The sequence below is a fragment of the Leopardus geoffroyi genome, chromosome C3 (assembly GCF_018350155.1).
Source record: "Leopardus geoffroyi isolate Oge1 chromosome C3, O.geoffroyi_Oge1_pat1.0, whole genome shotgun sequence".
Taxonomy (NCBI): Eukaryota; Metazoa; Chordata; class Mammalia; order Carnivora; family Felidae; genus Leopardus; species Leopardus geoffroyi.
In genome coordinates, this window is record NC_059338.1 from 87,878,321 (window position 1) to 87,896,070 (window position 17,750).

The window sequence follows — 17,750 nt, forward strand, 5'->3', positions numbered from 1 at the left end:
CACTCCTGCCTCTGCTCTCCCGCATGTGTCAGAGATGGGTCTGGACTCCACGCGAGGCCCTGGGGCCGCGCCAGCTCCAGGGCTGACTCATGCGCACCCTGCTGCACAGGGACTCCAGGGCTGTGCTTCCAACCTGTGAGATTCGACATCGGAGACTCCCCAGAGGTGCAACAATCCAGGGGAGAAAAGCCCTCCAACTGTCTGCAGGCGTTGCTGCCTTTTCCCCGGATTCCGTTTCAAAGGCATAAAAGCCTTGGTTTCAAACATTCAGTCGGTGCCTGGTCTGTCTTTTTCACTTTTTTTCCTTTGCCTTTAGTTTCTATTGAGATTCTCCTAGGTTTTTCTTGTTGGATGCCTCCTACTGTTCAGCATCAGCATCAAATATTAGGCAGGTGCTGTATAGCCTTATCAGCTACTAGATTTGTATCAAAGGAGCTCATCAAGTACCCGTTTGGGCGTGGCACTGTATGAGCCTCTCTGGAAGGGAAGTCAGACAGACGGGAGATCTCTTGGGGCAGGCGCACTTGGCGGTCGTGGTCGCTACCTAGCAGGGCTACCTTGATCCCCGCCAGGACTTTGATTGCTACAAAGGTTCTGGTGGGTCCTAAGTTCGGAGGGCTGTGTGGTTTGAGGACCTCAGAATTAGGCCTGGAGTGTGACATCGGCCATCAAGACAGGCCCCGCTCTGTGATAGAGGCAGTGGGGGATGGTGGTCCAGCACATGGGTTTTGGCATCTGGCAGGCAGCCGTAGGTGTGCATCTGGACTCTCCCACTTAGGGGGCCCCTGGCTGCGGAGCCTGATCTTCTGAGGCCTGAGTTTCTCATCTGACACCTGGGTCACAGTACCAGTCTCAGGGCTTGTGGTGAGAATGTAACACCTGCCATTTATTGAGCTGCTGCTATGTCCCAAGTACCGTGCTATGTTCCAGGGGTTTTCAGATTTAGTTCTTCTAGCAACCCCATGGAGCAGGTATTGGAACTGCAGGTATTGTAAAATAGGCATATGGTGTCCATCTCCTAGGACTCTTTGAGGATGATAGAGACAAGGGCATGAAAAGAACCCAGCACGGTGCGTGGCATGTATTGACCATTCAATAGGTGTTGACCACTGTTATCATTCCTGAGTTTAAGAACAGTAACAGAACTTAAAAAGTGACGTGTGTGTAGGTAGTTAATGATCAAAATGGAACGGTACCAAGTATGAGATGAATGGATGAATTCCGAGAATGTTTCTCAGTAGTTTATTATCTAATAGTAATGCTTGAGATGAGTTCATCATTTTATAGTTCACAAAGCATTGTCTTACACACAATTCCATTCTAGGAGCACAACAGCCCTGCAAAGTAAGAAGAGCAAGAAATTCATTATCCTGTTTTACAGATTGAAAAACTAGAGGCCCAGAGATTAAAACCAACTTATGTTAATGGGTAACATACTGTGTGACAGTATGTTAGATTTGGGGATAAAAATGGGTAAGAGTTTTTTTCCTGCCCTTTTGAAGAAATTGTGGGTCAGGGGAGCCTAGAGCAGGCTTGTAGGAGGGTGCTGACCTTAAGGTAATGTATCTGTCAGGATAGATCAGGTGATGGTGGCAGAAATAGTAATGATGAATTTCCGTGGCTTAAAAAAAATGAAGATTTATTTCTCATTCATGCTATTGGTCCATCATGGGTCAGCTGGTGGCTCTGCTCCCCTAATTTCACTCCAGACCGGACAGATAGAGCAGCCTCAGGTTGGATCTTTGCTTCTTGTTGTGGCAGAGGAAACGGGTCTGAGGTTGGGAGGGTCTCACACCAGCAATCAAATTCTCCACTCATGGGCCAACCTTTTAATATGGTTGCACCCCACCACAGGGGGGCAGGGCAGGAAGTAAAATTCCACTACGAGCCCAGAAAGCAGGGAGCTGGAAATATTTGGTGAACAGATGAATAAGGACTCCAGGTGGGTAGGCTCTGAAGGATGGCTAGAGATCAGGTGAATATTGGCGGGGTGGGTTTGGTGGGGAGAGTCGAGGGATGAAGAAGATGAAGGGGAGCCGTAAAGACATGGAGGCTGGTGGGGGGATGGGAAGCAGTGGGGGAGGCGAGAAGCTGTGGAAGAGACGGAAGCAGAAATGCACAAGGTGCAAGGGTGGAAATAGTGAGTCTGCCGGTCTGGCTAGAAGAGTCTGATTCAGCTCCTATTGTGTATTAAACGCTGGGGATGCAAAGAAGAAAAAGCATGTTGCTTACCTTTGAACAACCTACAGTCCGATAGAAGAGCTAGATTTTGTACATGGAACAAAGGGAATCAAAAGATAAGAACAGCCAGTGCCATTGCCAGGTACTCTTCCAGGATCTGTATGTATTTGAACTCATGTCATCAACATTGTAGCTTAGTGAGGTAGATGCTGTTATTATCCCCATTTTATGGCTGACATAAATGAGGCATGGAATGGCTAATGGATAGCAGAGATGGGCTTCCAATCCAGACACTCTTAGTCCAGTTTCTGTGTTCTTAATCTTAAAGCTTCACTCTACTGGTTTTGTTTGTTTGTTTGTTTGTTTGTTTGCTAACTTGTGAGTTGGGGCTGTGCCGATAATCTTGGACGGCAAGTAGTTTTGCCTGGAGATCCAACATGATAGATTGTTATTGGCTGCTTGGAGCTCCATGTTGGGAAGGTTCCCAAGACCAAGCTGGGACTCAGGGAGGAAGGAATGATGTGATTAATTAGTAATGCCTGCCATGGCAGGAGAGGTGGTATTGTCAGCATAATATCTTTGGTAACCCTGGTCTATTTAATGCCTAGAGCAAAGTGGATTGATTCAATTTACTAACAAATAAAGTCAAAGCCAGACAACTGTTTCATTGACTGTTTTCCTCACTTTTCAACCTCTTTTCTTACTTCAAGGCTCTATCACATTTATGGCAGCATAGGTATTCCTTGTTTGAACAGTTAGCTTTCTTTTCTGGAGATTAATGTTTAAAATATCAAAACTATAACCCTTCAGGCAAACATAACACCTTAATTGTCAAAACAACAAAAATATCAGCCATGGCAAATGTTCAGTCCATTGCTCCACTGGTGTAGTCATCAGCTGGGGTGGCATGGCAGTGATAATAATTTAAAAAAGGATTCGAATTGTTGAATCCAATTTCTGTGGAAGGAAGAATCCATCAGCTAACTTAGGGAATTCAGCCATGAGAGAACCCAGCTGTAGCATGCGTCATTAGTGGAATTTCCTGCCTGGAAACGTTGTAGGGCTTTCCTCTGCAGGGAAAGTTCTAGGAACGTTGCCCCCCCCCACCCCCCCTACCCCCAGCTCCCTTTTCTTTTCTTGACTTTTCTTTCCTGGGTACCACTCTATCTATGCCCAGCCTTTCGTTGCTTTCCTATTATTTCCTGCACATTCCTAGGGATAGATCCCAAATTCAGCTGCACGGAGATATGAAGAGAACTAAGAGCTGAGAGCTCAGATGATAAATAGGTTTCCTCTCCTGGGCCAGCTCTGATCAATTGCTCGTGGCTACCGAAATGCTGAGTTGAGAAGGTTTGCAATGGACTCAGCCTGAGAGCATACAGGGATTTATCAGTGATGTGTCTGCCGTGAGTGTGGGTGAGGGACAGTAATGTCTGTAGGCTTCTACTGGGCCTGCCGGGATGGAAAGCCCGCACTGTTCCTACAGATGTGAGAGAGTGAGCTTGGGGTCCGGTCTGAGGAAATGCTCGCTCAAGTCCTGTCTCTTCTCTTTCTGTGTGAATCTTGGATTCACTCGAGGAAAACTCGAGTAAAAATGATCCTCCTTATGGAGTGCTTACAAGTGTTGTAGGGATGATGCACATCCAGTCAATAAATATTTGTGAAGCACGCTGTAGGTTGCTGGAGGTACGATGAGGGGTACGCCATGGACGTGGTTCCTGCCCGCACAGAGCTTATAGTCTAGCGGGGGATATATTTGTTTTCTGTTGCTGTAACAAATTATCAGAAATTTAGAGGCTTTGAAAGTATACATTTTTATATCACATTTCCTGTGGGTTAAGGGTCTGGACACAGCTTAGCTGGCTCCTCTGCTCAGGGTCTTGTAAGGTTGCATTCAAGGTGTCCACTGGGTTCGTTCTGATCTGGAAGCTTGATTGGAGGAAAGTCTGCTTCCAAGCTTCTTCAGCTTGCTGGAGGAGTTGACTTTCTTATCACGGTAAGACTGTGGGCCTCGGTTTTGGCTGGCCATCAGCTGCATTCCATCTGCAGGCCATAGAGGCCGCCCATGATAACGGGGGCCTACTTCCAGCTCCTTGCCATGGCGGCTTTTTCAACACGGCTTGACTTCATCAAGCCAGCCAGCAGAGTCTCCTGCTCCAGTCTGCTGAGATGGAGTGTTATGTAAGCTAATACAGCCTTGGGGGTGATATCCCTTGACCTTGTCTATTCTACTGATTAGAAGCAAGTCACAGGTCCTGGCTATATAGTCAAGGGGCAAGGGATTATACCAAGGCATAGAAAACCGGAAGTGGGAGTCATTGGGGTCTCTCTACCACAGAGATGTGCAAACAAGAGTTCATTTATAAGAGAGAGTGTGTATATAAGGGAGATGTATACACAAGAATAGCAATAGTGTCATAATTGCTTAGAGTATAGGAAAGTACATATTGGGGGCACTCAAACAGTGTCAGGGTTGTTAGGACTTTGTGGAGGAAGTGATTAAAAAAATTTTTTTATTATATTTATTTCGGAGAGAGAGAGAGAGAGAGAGAGAGAGAGAGAGAGAGAGAGAACGAGCAGTGGGGAGGAAGAGAGAGGGAGACACCGAATCCGAAGCAGGCTCCAGGCTCTGAGCTGTCAGCACAGAGCCTGATGTGGGGCTCAAACTCACTCACCGTGAGATCATGACCTGAAACAAAGTCTGACAGTTTACTGACTGAGCCACCCAGGCACCCCATGGGAAGTGACTTTTTAAGCTGAGACCCAAAGGATGACTGAAGTTAGCCATATCCTCATATACTATCCAGATGTTACTTCTTTTCATTACCATGTACCACCCAGAATTGTATCAAGTCTTCAGAGAAGGTCTTTCCAGCACTTAGAGCGAGACCCTTTTCAGACTTGCTCTGGGATCTTTTGTTAATGCACCCCAAAGAGCATCAACTCCTGGGCCCAAGTGTCACCAGATGGCAAGGAGAGGAGTACCAGGAGCACCAGGCTGAACGGGTGATGGTGGGTCAGGAATGGGGTTCTAGGGATTCTCTGTGCAGCTAGTGTCAGTTCCCACTGATCATCCCTCGGAAGGAAGGGAAGCTGATGAGGGGTTCTAGGACAGAATGAGGAAACCCCTCTCGGTTTCAGATTGGGCCTATGGTTGAAGAATTGATGGCCGAACCAAAGCTTTTCTCATTCCGTGTAGATCTCTTTAGAAATAATGAGAGCATTGACAGTTGTCATCCAAAGTCTTGTTCCAATTTGTTAAGCTTTTAGTAGACCTTACTGGCTATTATTGAGAATCATGCATCATTGTTTTGAATACTTGCTGTGTGACAGGTAACAGCTAAGCCCTAAGTGCTTGAGCTGGATTATCTATCTCAAGAAGAAGCTTTCTCCGTGGCTTCTAACTCATGAAATGCTGCTGGCCAGATTGTCTTCCCTTTTCCTTGCTGCCTGTTAAAATTCTCCTCATCCTACATGCTGCATCTGAAGTCCCACCCCTTCTCAGAAACTGGCCATGAGCACTCCAGTGCATATGATCCCTACTGATAAGTTTATCACCCCCTTACCCTCTGTCTTCCATCACCTGTAATGAGAATCATAGCATTCGGGAGCTCTGTCTCACCTGTCGCTTTCTAGATGTACTTCTACCTTATGATCTGTCCCCACCAGACGGTCTGACCACAATCAACCTGGTCTCTGTCTACAATTCCTGCATCCCTCTGCTCCATCCCGGGCAGTGCAGACAGACTGGATTTTCTAAAGTTCCACCTTGGTTGTGTCACTTTATTATCACTCAAAAACTTATAGTATCTAATCTGTAATCCACACCAATTTCCTTTGTTTCCCCCCAACTGTGGAGCTTGAACTCACGATCCCAAGATCAAGAGTCACGTGTTCTACCAACCAAGCCAGCCCGGTGTCCTTAGTCCACACCAGCTTCACTTCTTGGAATTTACCCCAGACATATCTGCCCATGTGTGAAATCACAACTGCTGTTCATACTGAGTGCTGTATCACTGGCAGTAGCAGCAAATCTGAAGCAACCAGCATATTCAGCAATAAGGGCTTGGCTAATAAGGGCTGGAACATTTTAACTGTGGTTTTTAAGCCTGGTTGCACTTTCAGGTCACCTGGGTGTGGTATATTAGGATGATCTGAAAGTCTCTGCCACTTCTCCCATTGAGAGGTAGAGTCTAATTCCCCCTCTCTTAAACAGGGATAGTCTCTTGTTTAGGGACTTGCTCAACTAATAGAAGGGGATCAAATAGGTCATCTGAGATCTCAAAGGCTAAGTTTTAAGAAGCTTTGTAGCTTTTGCATTGACTCTTGGAACTTAAGCTCTGGGGTGAGCCAGCTGCCATTGTAAGACGTCTGACTAGCCTGAGACCGCCATACTTTGAGGAAGCCCAAACCAGCTGCATGAAGACAGGCGGTGGGTGGAGAGGGAGGGAGGGAGGGAGGGAGAGAGAGAGAGAGAGAGAGAGAGAGAGAGAGAGAAAGAAAGAAAGGAGACAGAGAGAGAGAGAGAGAGAGAGAGAGAGAGAGAGGTCCATTCAGCCCCAGCTGTTACAGCCATCCTAGCCCAGGCACTAGGCATGTGAGTCAGGAATCGTTTTTAGATATTTCAGCCTCTGCAGATATGATGTGGATAGTAACCAAGCGTTCCAACTGATGTCAAAATCAAAGCCCCAGATACACGGCTCCAATCAAACCATTCCTGCCATCTCCCAGCCATCCAAGTCACCCCACCAAAGCCCCCCATCACTGTGGAGCAGAGACAAGCTGTCCCCACTGTGCCCTACAAGAATTCTTGCCCTCCCCCCCCCCCAAATTGTGAGCATAACAAAATGGTCATTGTTTTATGCTTCTAACCTTTGAGGTGATTTATTGCAGAGAAAAGATAACTGGAACTCCTGAGGATCTTTCAAAATCTCTCTAGTCCATTCCAATGAACAACCATGAGAAGAATCACCAGTCCATAAAATTAAATGCTATGTATCCATTTGAAATGAATAAAGAAGCTCTCTTTGGAGATGGCTGGCTGGCTCAGTTGGTAAAGCATAGGACTCTTAATCTTGGAGTTGTGAGTTCAAGTCCCACATTGGGTGTAGAGATTACTAAAAAATATAAATAAACTTTTAAAAAAGCTCTCATTGTCTTGTTCTGGTGTGATATCCAACTTACATTGCTGAGTGGTAGTTAGAAAGTCACCAAGACAATTTTTATACTATGTTACCATGTGTGTAAAGGAATTATGTAGGCATGGATTATTTCTGAAATAATATATAAGAAAGTGGTAAGTAACATTTGTTGGTCCCATAAAGGGGAACTGGATGGCTGGTGATCCTAGGAAAAACTCTTTATACCCGATGATAGCTTTCATACTTTAAAACGTAAATGTACCAATTTAAGGTTAAAGAAACTCTGCCTGTCGCTTACCAAATTCTTTAGCTTGATCTGACCTCAACCTCCTCAACCTTCATTTCTGGGCTTACTATTCACTCCTCTTATTTTACACTAAAAACTGGTTATGTTAAGCAGAATAATGCCCCCAGTCTCCCAAGTTGTCCCAATTCCTGGAAACTGGGAGTGTTATACAACAAAAACGACTTTGCAGATGTGATCCAAGTAAGTAGCTTGAGATGAGGACACAATCCTGGATGGTGTGAGTGGGGGCAGGGTAATCGCAAGGGTTCTAGTGAGCGAGAGAGGGAAGTAGAAGTCAGAGAAGGAGATCTGGGGAAGGAAGCAGAGGTCACAGGGAGATGATTGCTGACTTTGGAGATGAAGGAACGGGGACCCTCTGAGGCAGGGGATGTGGGTGGCCTCTGGGAGATGGAAAAGGCAAGAAGACAGATCCTTTCCTCCCCTAGGGCCTCCAGAACAAACACAGCGCCTTGAGTTTAGCCTAGTGAGACCCATTTCAGACGTGTGACCTCTAGAACTGTAAGATAATAAACTTATGATGTTTTAAACCACTAAATTTGTGGTAATTTGTAACAGCAGCCATAGGAAATGGACACACTGGTGTTTCTCCAGATGGTGTTCAGAGAAATAGGCCTTTTGAGGGAATATTAATGAAAATAATAAAAAGGTTCTCCAAAGCAAAAAAAAAAAAAAAAAAAAAAAAAAAAGACAACGAGTTATAATAGTTTTTAGACACTTTTTTTTTAGAGAGAGCATGCGAATGGGGGCAGGACATAGAGGGAGAGACAGAGAGAGAGAGAGAGAGAGGGAGAGGGAGAGGGAGAGAGAGGGAGAGAGAGAGAATCTTAAGCAGGCTCCATGCTCAGCCCAACATAGGGTTCCATCCCACCTCCCTGGGATCATGACCTGAGCCAAAATCAAGAGCCAGATGCCCAACCAACAGAGACACCCAGGCCCCCCAACAAATTGTTATAGTTTTTAATCAAGTTAAATGAGGTATAATTTACACACAAAATGTACAGCAAAATGTTTACATTCTGTGTACAGGTCAATGAATTTGATGCATACGTACATCCATGTAACCTACCATCCCAATCAAGATATAGAACATGTACATTACCCCAAAATGTTTTCTTGTGCCCCTCTCTATCCCTACCACCTGTCTCAAGTAACCACTAACTTGCTTTTTTCACTAGACAAATTATTTTTTCTTAAGTTTATTTATTTTGACAGAGAGAGAGAGCATGCGTGCATGAGCAGAGAAGGGCAGAGAGAGAGAGAGAGAGGGAGAGAGAGAATCCCAAGCAGGCTCCCTGCTGTCAGTGTGGAGCCTGATATGGGGCTCGATCCCATGGACTGTGACATCATGACCTGAGCCAAAATCAAGAGTCAGACGCTTAACCGACTGAACCACCCAGGCGCCCCTAAACAAATTATTTTTAGCTGAAGGGCTTCTCAGGATCTTTAATATGTCAAGAGAATTGTGAGACATGCTGTGACAGGGGGTTGAATCTCCAGACTTTTCTGATCATGGACCCTTTCGTTCTGGAACAGCTCACAGGATGATGGGCTGTCACAACACACCTGAAAAATGCTTTCCTACCCACCTGCTCAGCTCAGGCATTTCCTCCCTCGTTCAGTGCCCATCTCTATCTTTCAAAAATGTTCTCATGGTTGAGTGCCTCCATGGAGTAGACGTTTCTCTCTGCTAAGTCTTGTATTCTTTGTTCCATATCTCCTGTAGCACGCACATGGCATAATGGTTAATATTATAGCAATATTATATTTGCATTATAGATACATGGTCATATAGTCTTTTCTGAGGGCAATGGGTGCTATTTGCTTTACTATCACATGATTACCAGGAAATGCTCAAGTGTTCATCAGGGAGTCAAAGAAGATATGCTCCAAGGTAACTCTCAAGCTGCCCTAGATTTGGAGCCTTCACTTCCTAAAACATTTTTAAACTCCGCTTCACTAACCCATCGCTATATGAGTTTAATAGGCTTTGGTGAATGTCTCCCTCATCTTCTTACCCCACATCCAGCCCCAATATATTCCTGAGTACTGCGGATTTGACTTCTGAATGGTCTCTCCCATCCTTAGCTTCCTTTCTATGCCCTCTGCCACTGCCCTTGTCCAAGTTCTTATCATGTCGCACCTGCATTATTACAATGGCCTCCTGGCCATTTCCCATTTCCCATCCTCAGCCTTGTTCCTCCTCTCGTCTATGTTCCATTGTAATGCCAGGATCCTGATCTTGTTCTTCTGCCTAAAAACCTGAACACAGTTGTCCATGGTTTATAAGATCACGTGGGAAGGGCTAGCATGGCAAACATGGCCCTCCCCACGTGGGACCTTTGCCTCTTAAGCTTCATCTGCTGTTCTGCTTTTCCATGTACCCTCCATTCCAGTGACTGTGGCTCCGCACAGCTTCATGGATACACTATGCCCTTTCAAGATGCCACGTTGTTCCTTCAACGTGGGATGCCCTTCCCCTTCTCCATCTGGCAAATGTCTCGTCATTGGAAGACCATTCCAAATATCACCCCAGGAAGACTTCTCATCTTCCCAAGGTGCAGTGAAAACTTCTGCTTCATTACCTGTCAGTGGTAACTGTATACACGTCTTTGGCAGAGCTCGTGTCTAACTGCATCACAATTATAATGTATTGGTTTAGATACTGTCTCCCTCACTATAATATGAATCGTGTGAAACACAAATGACCCCCTTTATCCTTGCATCCCCAGCTCTTAGCACAGTGCCTAGCAAAACATATCTGTGACTAATAACGGCTAACGCTTAATGAGCTTTTACTATGTGCCTGGGCACTGCACTAAGTATCTTTGTGGGTGAGCTTGATTATTTCACTTATTTCTCACACAGCCCTGTGAGGAACATTGTGTTAATGTTTCTGTTTTGCAGCAGAGAAAAATGAGCCTTGGCGTAGTTAGAAACTTTCTGGTACAGCTATTTCTGTGTGTTTCATAAAACTGGTAACTGGTAGAACTTCTATTGGAACCTGGATTTATCCACTTGTTGTCCTTTTTTGTTTAAAAACTGTTTGTTTGTTTGTTTATTTATTTATTTTGAGAGACAGAGAGAAAGAGAGAGAGGGAGAGAGAGGGAGAGAGAGAGAGAAGGGGAGGGACAGAGACGGAGAGGGAGAGAATCCCAAGAAGGCTCTGCACTGTCAGCGCAGAGCCCAGGGCGGGGCTTGATCCCACCAACTGTGAGATCATGATGCCAGTCAAAATCAAGAGTCAGATGCTTAACCAACTGAGCCACCCAGATGCCCCTATCCATTTTTTTTTCCTACTATGAGCTATTAGTATTCCCTGAATGAATGATTAAATAAATGAATGAATACATGAACACAGTTGTTTGAATATTTAAAATGTGTATCTTCAAGCAGCAGACCAGGACCATTTCCTTGGCTTGGTAAAGGGAGAGGAAGCCTCTGGGCAGAGGCGTTAACAAGAGCAGAGCCTGAAGAGAAGGGGTGCAGACTCAGAGAAGTGAGAACACGTACCCCAGGATGCAGAGTAGTAAGTGGCCGAGTCAGGATTTGAACTCATGTAGGTTTCCAGTATGGGGTCCCTGAAGCTTGGCTTCTGCTTCCAGCAGCCTCCATCTCCAGGGAAATTCCAACACTAAGCATTTCTGGTTGTAGGTTCAAGCGGTCAAGAGGGAGCCCCCTGTTCCCTGGGGAAGGCCGCTCCTATCTTCACTGCCAACCCCCCACTCTCTCCTCGTCTCCACTTGATGCTGAACGTGGCTGGAGAAAGACAGCTGCTGTGTCACCAGGAGGAATCAGTGCTACTTAACAAGCACACGCTTCCCTGGTCTGTTCACTCTTCCAGACGTTTCAAACCCTACCCTCTCTGCTATACCTCTAGTATTCTCTCTCTCTCTCTCAACTCATGAACTTGACTCCTATTACAAGGAGAAATCTTAAATCCTACAGGAAACCTCTGGGAGCTTTGCCGCTTTATTTACCAGCTTACCCACATTGGGCACATGTGTTCTACCTTCCCTCATATTAGTGGTCAGACTCTATACTCCCCTACTGGACCGGCCTCTGTTGTGTCCTCTGTCTCATCCTCTTCCACTGATGAGAACATACATCATCAGCAATTCTTCCCTCTCCCTCGATCAATCATCAATGGGTCACTCTCGTCCACATACACACATGCTGTAATTTCTGCTCCCTGGGGCTTTGCATGTGCTGTTCCCTTTCCTTGCCATGCTGTTCCAGGAAATATTTGCAAAGCTTGTCTCTGTTTCCTTTGGATCTTTGCACAAGTATCCTCTCCTGACCATGATGTTGAAGAGTGCAAAAACTGCAGAGCTACGATCTCCTTTACTTTTGGAAGTAAAAAGAAGGAAAAATGTGAAAACAAAGGAAAGATTTAATTTTTTTTTTAAACTTTTTTTTTTTTCAACGTTTATTTATTTTTGGGACAGAGAGAGACAGAGCATGAACGGGGGAGGGGCAGAGAGAGAGGGAGACACAGAATCGGAAACAGGCTCCAGGCTCTGAGCCATCAGCCCAGAGCCTGATGCAGGGCTCGAACTCACGGACCGCGAGATCGTGACCTGGCTGAAGTCGGACGCGGACGCCTAACCGACTGCGCCACCCAGGCGCCCCTTTTTTTTTTTTTTTAATTTTTTTTTCAACGTTTATTTATTTTTGGGACAGAGAGAAATTTTTTTTTTTTAAAAAAGTGCAAAAATGTCACCTTCCCTATCCTGTTTTAATTTTTCTTCATAGTATTTACCACCACCTGACATGCTATAGACTATTCATTTGATCTTCCAGGGCAGGGTTTTTCTTTTTCTTTTTCTTTTCCATTGCTGTATCTCAGCATCTAGAACAATGTCTGGCATACAACAGACCCTAATGAATGTTTGTGTAGAAAGACGGCTTCAGTGACTTCCCTTCTCTGACATCCCTGCTGGTTGGTAGCAATGGTGTGAATTTTCCTTACAAAGAGGGACAGCTATTCAGAAGGATATTACCACCCACCGCTTTCACTCAGAAGTTCTTAGAGCAGAGCTTCTTAAACTTTGATGTGCATTTGAATTGCCTGGGAATCTTGTTAAAATTCAGCTTCGGATCCAGCAGGTCTGGGGGGCCTGAGACTCTGAATTTCTAACCAGCAGCCAGGTAGGTCATGTAGATGCTGGCGATCCAGACCACACATTGAGTGGCAAGGCTGCTCTGCTCATCTTAAGCATGGTTCTGTTTTCTTTTTTTAAGAAATGGAGCGAGTGTACATATTTGCATAGCATATTTACATATTTACAGTGTAAACATGACCCTGAGTTCAAGCAGTTCTGGGGTCAGTGCAGCCATAGCTGCAGGATACTACATTTGTGCCGAGTTTCATCCATCATTATACATGCCACGGGAAGAACTGTTTGTAGTCTGTTGAATGATGACTGTCCGTTGTTCTGGGCAGATTTAGTTTTGTTTGGTTTTGGGGTGTGTGTGTGTGTGTGTGTGTGTGTGTGTGTGTGCAAGAATATTGTTATTGATGCTAATAAGTTTCCTGGCAATTGTCTGTTGCAATTTGCCATGTTTTGGCATGAAATCAGTACAAAGACAAGTCCTGTCTTTCTGCTCAGGTTATTATTACATCACTCTCCTTCTGTCCAGAGAACAATGTGGAGTGCTTCCTATGATAATCACCAGCATCAATTAGTTTTAAAATCACGGTCAGGGATTCCCCACGCGGAGTGTACAGTTTGTGTGTGCCACAAAGGGACCCGGCTGGGGAAGGGCAAGTGGAGACTGAAAACCAGTCAGCACCCCTTTGCCAGGTCAGGTGCTCTGGCTGGAGTTGCAATGCCTTCTTCACCGAGAGGGGGCGCCTTTTTGCAACTTGAATGAAACTACCTGATGTTTGCTAACTGGTCCTAAAGCTAGAGAGAGCTACAAAGGCAAATAGAGGGCGCTAAGCACAGCACTCTGGTTTTAGGCAAGTGGAGGTACAGGGGGCCACAGTACTTGTCCGGGTTCTTATCGGCATCAGCATGTAACATTTATTGAGGTCTTATGATGCACAAAGGCGCTGAACCAATTGTTGTACATACATTGTCTCATTTGTCCCCTACAATGACAACCCCCCAAATTAAGTATTATTATTATTTATGTCATCCTTGCTTATAGAGATGTAAAACTTGGAGAGGTTAAGTGACTTGCCTAGGGTCATGAAGCTACGTTAAGTGTATTTTTACAAAATGTGCATCATGATTCTCAGGTGAGTATTAAATGATCACATGTCAAAGATTTTTAGTCTTTAATTTGTGTGAGAACCAGTAGGATATTAAAGCTTACGCAAAGAGCATTAGAGAATTTAGGTATATGCAGATGATTTAACAAAGAAATACAAGGAAAGCCCGGTAGCCTAGATAATGCCTGCCCACCCTCCAAAGATGTCCACATCCCGATGCTAGAACTTGTGAATACGTCCCCTTAAAGGTAAAAAGAACTTTGCAGATGTAATTAAATTGTAGATTTCGAGATGGGGAGATTACTCTGGATTATCTGGTAGTGCAGTGTCATCACAAGCATCCTTATACAAGGGAGGCAGGAGTGTCTGAGTGAGAGACAGAAGAGTGAAAGCAGAGGCTGGAGTGATGCGCTTTGAGGATGGAGGAAGGGGCCACAAGCTACAGAATGTAGGTGACCTTGGAGGCTGGAAAAGGCAAGGAAACACATCCTCTTGTAGAGCCCCCAGAAGAAACCAACCCTGCTGGCACTTGATTTTAGCCCATGAACCTGATTTTGGACTTCTGACTTCTAGAACTAAGATAAGTTTATGTTGTTTTAAGCCCTAAGATGTGGTAAATTATCATAGCAGCAGCAGGAAATCAATACAGAAATATTACTGGATTAGATGGAAAGCTGGTTAATGTCCAACAGGGCCATAAACCATAACCCTTGGAACCAATTCTACCACCAGAGTTAAATTATTTGCATCTTAACTGGACCAAAATTTACAAGTTAACCTCTGCCCCTACAGAAACGAAAATTGCCTACTCAGTAGAAAGTCAAGTCCAAAAACTGCACCAAAAGAACACCCAGGAACCTCTTCTGCATATTCCCAAATTTAGGATGTTGTTCTAGAGAGCTACAAAGTGGAGCAGCTAGGATTTGAACCAGGTTCTTCCAAGTGCAGGGCTTATGCTCTTAATTATTAATGGGCATACCTTCTCACTAGCATTAGTTGGTAGAGTAGCAAGGCAGTCTGGGACAAAGAAAATTGTGCACAGAAACTGAGAACACAGCTCAAAGATTGCCAAGGTGAATTTACCAACTCATTCATGGTGCTTTGCCTGAACCAAGGACTCATTCCCTTCCTTGTGCCGGTGGTGGGAATTCCTGCTCTAGGGCTGTCTGGCTGGCTCAGTCTGTAGAGCATGCAATTCTTGATCTCAGGGTTGTGAGTTTAAGCTCCATATTGCATGTAGAGATTTGATTAAAAACAAAATCTTAAATAAATTCCTGCTCTAGCTCCCTGAGAACTTAGCATCAAATTTTTAAAAAAAAAATTTTTTTTTTCAACGTTTATTTATTTTTGGGACAGAGAGAGACAGAGCATGAACGGGGGAGGGGCAGAGAGAGAGGGAGACACAGAATCAGAAACAGGCTCCAGGCTCTGAGCCATCAGCCCAGAGCCTGATGCGGGGCTCGAACTCACGGACCGCGAGATCGTGACCTGGCTGAAGTCAGACGCTTAACCGACTGCGCCACCCAGGCGCCCCAGCATCAAATTTTTAACAAGTGGTTTAGATAGGTTCCCGGTTGGCATAACTTGAGAGATGCAGTGCAAAGCTTGAATCCGCAACCCCCACCCCCCCACCTTGCTCAGGAGAAAAGGTCCCTGAAAGTCCCTTCTTTAAAAATATATTATGTGGCTAGGCATCATGGCACCTTGCCTAGTAAATGCTTGATAAAAGCTTGACTTGCGTGTGGTTTGGGGGAAGGGAGAGGTGAAAACTTTGGGGTTGGGGAAGAGCTAGCAGGAGCAAATGAGTTCTTGGCACTGGTATGGTACTTCTAAGAGATGGTGCAGTGAAGGTCCTAACTGAGGTTAGGAACTTTCATAGGGAAGTTGGACCTGTGGTAGGACAGGTGAAGTGTGGCCAGTGTCTTGAAAGAGGGCTGGGAAATGTAAGTTTACCTTTTAAGGCAATTATTCTAGATACTGATTGAGTCTTAGAACAAACTGGGGGGAATTAAGAAATACTAGTTCACTGACCCTACATGAGTTTTCTAGGGTTGCCATGACAAAGTACCACAAGGTAGGTAAGCAAAAACTTACTTTCTCATAGTTTTTTTTTTTTCAACGTTTTTTTTTTTTTTTTTATTTTTGGGACAGAGAGAGATAGAGCATGAACGGGGGAGGGGCAGAGAGAGAGGGAGACACAGAATCGGAAACAGGCTCCAGGCTCTGAGCCATCAGCCCAGAGCCCGACGTGGGGCTCGAACTCACGGACCACGAGATAGTGACCTGGCTGAAGTCAGACGCTTAACCGACTGCGCCACCCAGGCGCCCCTCTCATAGTTTTGAAGGCTAGAAGTTCAAGATCAGTTATTTTTTTTTTTAATTTTTAAAGTTTATTTACTTATTTTGAGAGAGAGAGAGAGAGAGAGAGAGAGAGAGAGAGCATGCACGAGCAGGGGAGGGAAAGAGAGAGAGGGGGAGAGAGAGAATCCCAAGCAGGTTCCATGCTCAGCACAATGCGGGGCTCATATTAGACACTTTTTTGAGGTTTCTTTAAGTTCTAAGATTTCTTATTCTGGAGGCAGTTGTAAGGTTAGTTTACGGTGGTGCTGAGTGTTGGAGGAGACAGGAGGAGAGTCACTTGGTGCTAATGGCCACCACTGCAGCCATCCCAGCCCCCACCACCATTATCACCATTAGCAGCATCACCAACACCACTGGGTCCGCCACCATGTTAAATGTTTATTTATTTTGAGAGAGAGGAAGAGCCTGCACAAGAGTGGGGAAGGGGCAGACAAAGAAGGACAAAGAGAATCCCAAGCAGGCTCCATGCTGTTTGCACAAAGCCTGCTGCGGGGCTCAATCCCACAAACTGTGAGATCATGACCTGAGCCTAAACCAAGAGTTGCAGTCTTCACCGACTGAGCCACCCACGTGCCCCTTCACCACCATTATTACAAGCATCATCACCATTGCCAGTGCTGTCTCTATGCCTGCTGCCATCACCCCTCTGCCACAGGCATCAGCACATCGTCATGGAAAGCACCTCCATCAAACTCCCATCCCACGTGCCTGTGCTCCATATTTCACCTTCCAAGGGACTGAAATGCTCCAGTTTAAGGCTGGGGCATGACCCTTTTAATTTTTTCATTTAGGACTCGGCAGTAAACAGTGACATAACATGAACCTAACTAAACACGGATTAAGCAAAACAGAAACTTACTGGCTCATGGAAGTGAGAAGACCAAGGGCAGCTCTGGCTTCAGACATGGCAAGATTCAGGGCTCCCAGATATAATCACGTGTCTCTGCCTGCCGCATGCTTTGTGCTCTGTTGGCTCAGTCTCAGGCTCCCTGAGGGGGTAAGATGGCAGGTCTAGCCTCTTGTGTCCTCTCAGATTTCTGGTACAATAAGAAAGAAAGGCATAGCATTCAATAATTCAAAAAATACTTATTGAGGGACCACTACATGTCAAGGGCTCCTCTACGTGCTGGGGATGTAGAGAGAAAGAGGTAGAAGAGCTTTGGGTCATCCTGGGGCTTTCACACGAGAGCCCTTGGGGGCTCTGATTGGACTGTCTTTGGACACGTGCTGTCTGTGGACCAATCACTGTAGCCAGGAGTATGTGATACGCTAATTGGCTTGGGCTGGGTCACATGCCCCACTTACCAAATGCCAGTTACTTTTTGAGTGTCGGACACTCAGTCATAGTGATATTTGTGGTGTGCTCCCAGGGCATAACCCAGGGACTTGCGTAATAATAAGCAAATGAGAAATGACATGAAACCAGTGAACAACTGAGTAAGCAAAAGAGCGTGATAGGCAAATGTATAAAAACACATTAAAAGCGGACAGATCTGAACAAGTCAAATCATACAATGATGGCCATCAGTTGCCAGAGAACAG

At 45.3% G+C, this 17,750-nt stretch overlaps 1 long non-coding RNA gene across 2 annotated transcripts; it reads right to left on the reverse strand.

Annotated features, from left to right (window-relative positions):
* Positions 1–1,005: 1,005 nt before the first annotated feature.
* Positions 1,006–17,366, reverse strand: LOC123585524. 2 transcript variants are annotated; one of them, XR_006706263.1, is made up of 3 exons: positions 17,068–17,366; positions 9,216–9,346; positions 1,006–1,337 (listed from the first exon to the last, which is right to left on the reverse strand). It is a non-coding gene; the product is annotated as an uncharacterized LOC123585524 (long non-coding RNA). The 2 variants fall into 2 exon arrangements; XR_006706262.1 differs by lacking the exon at positions 1,006–1,337 and adding an exon at positions 3,977–4,342.
* Between the last annotated feature and the right edge of the window lie 384 nt (positions 17,367–17,750).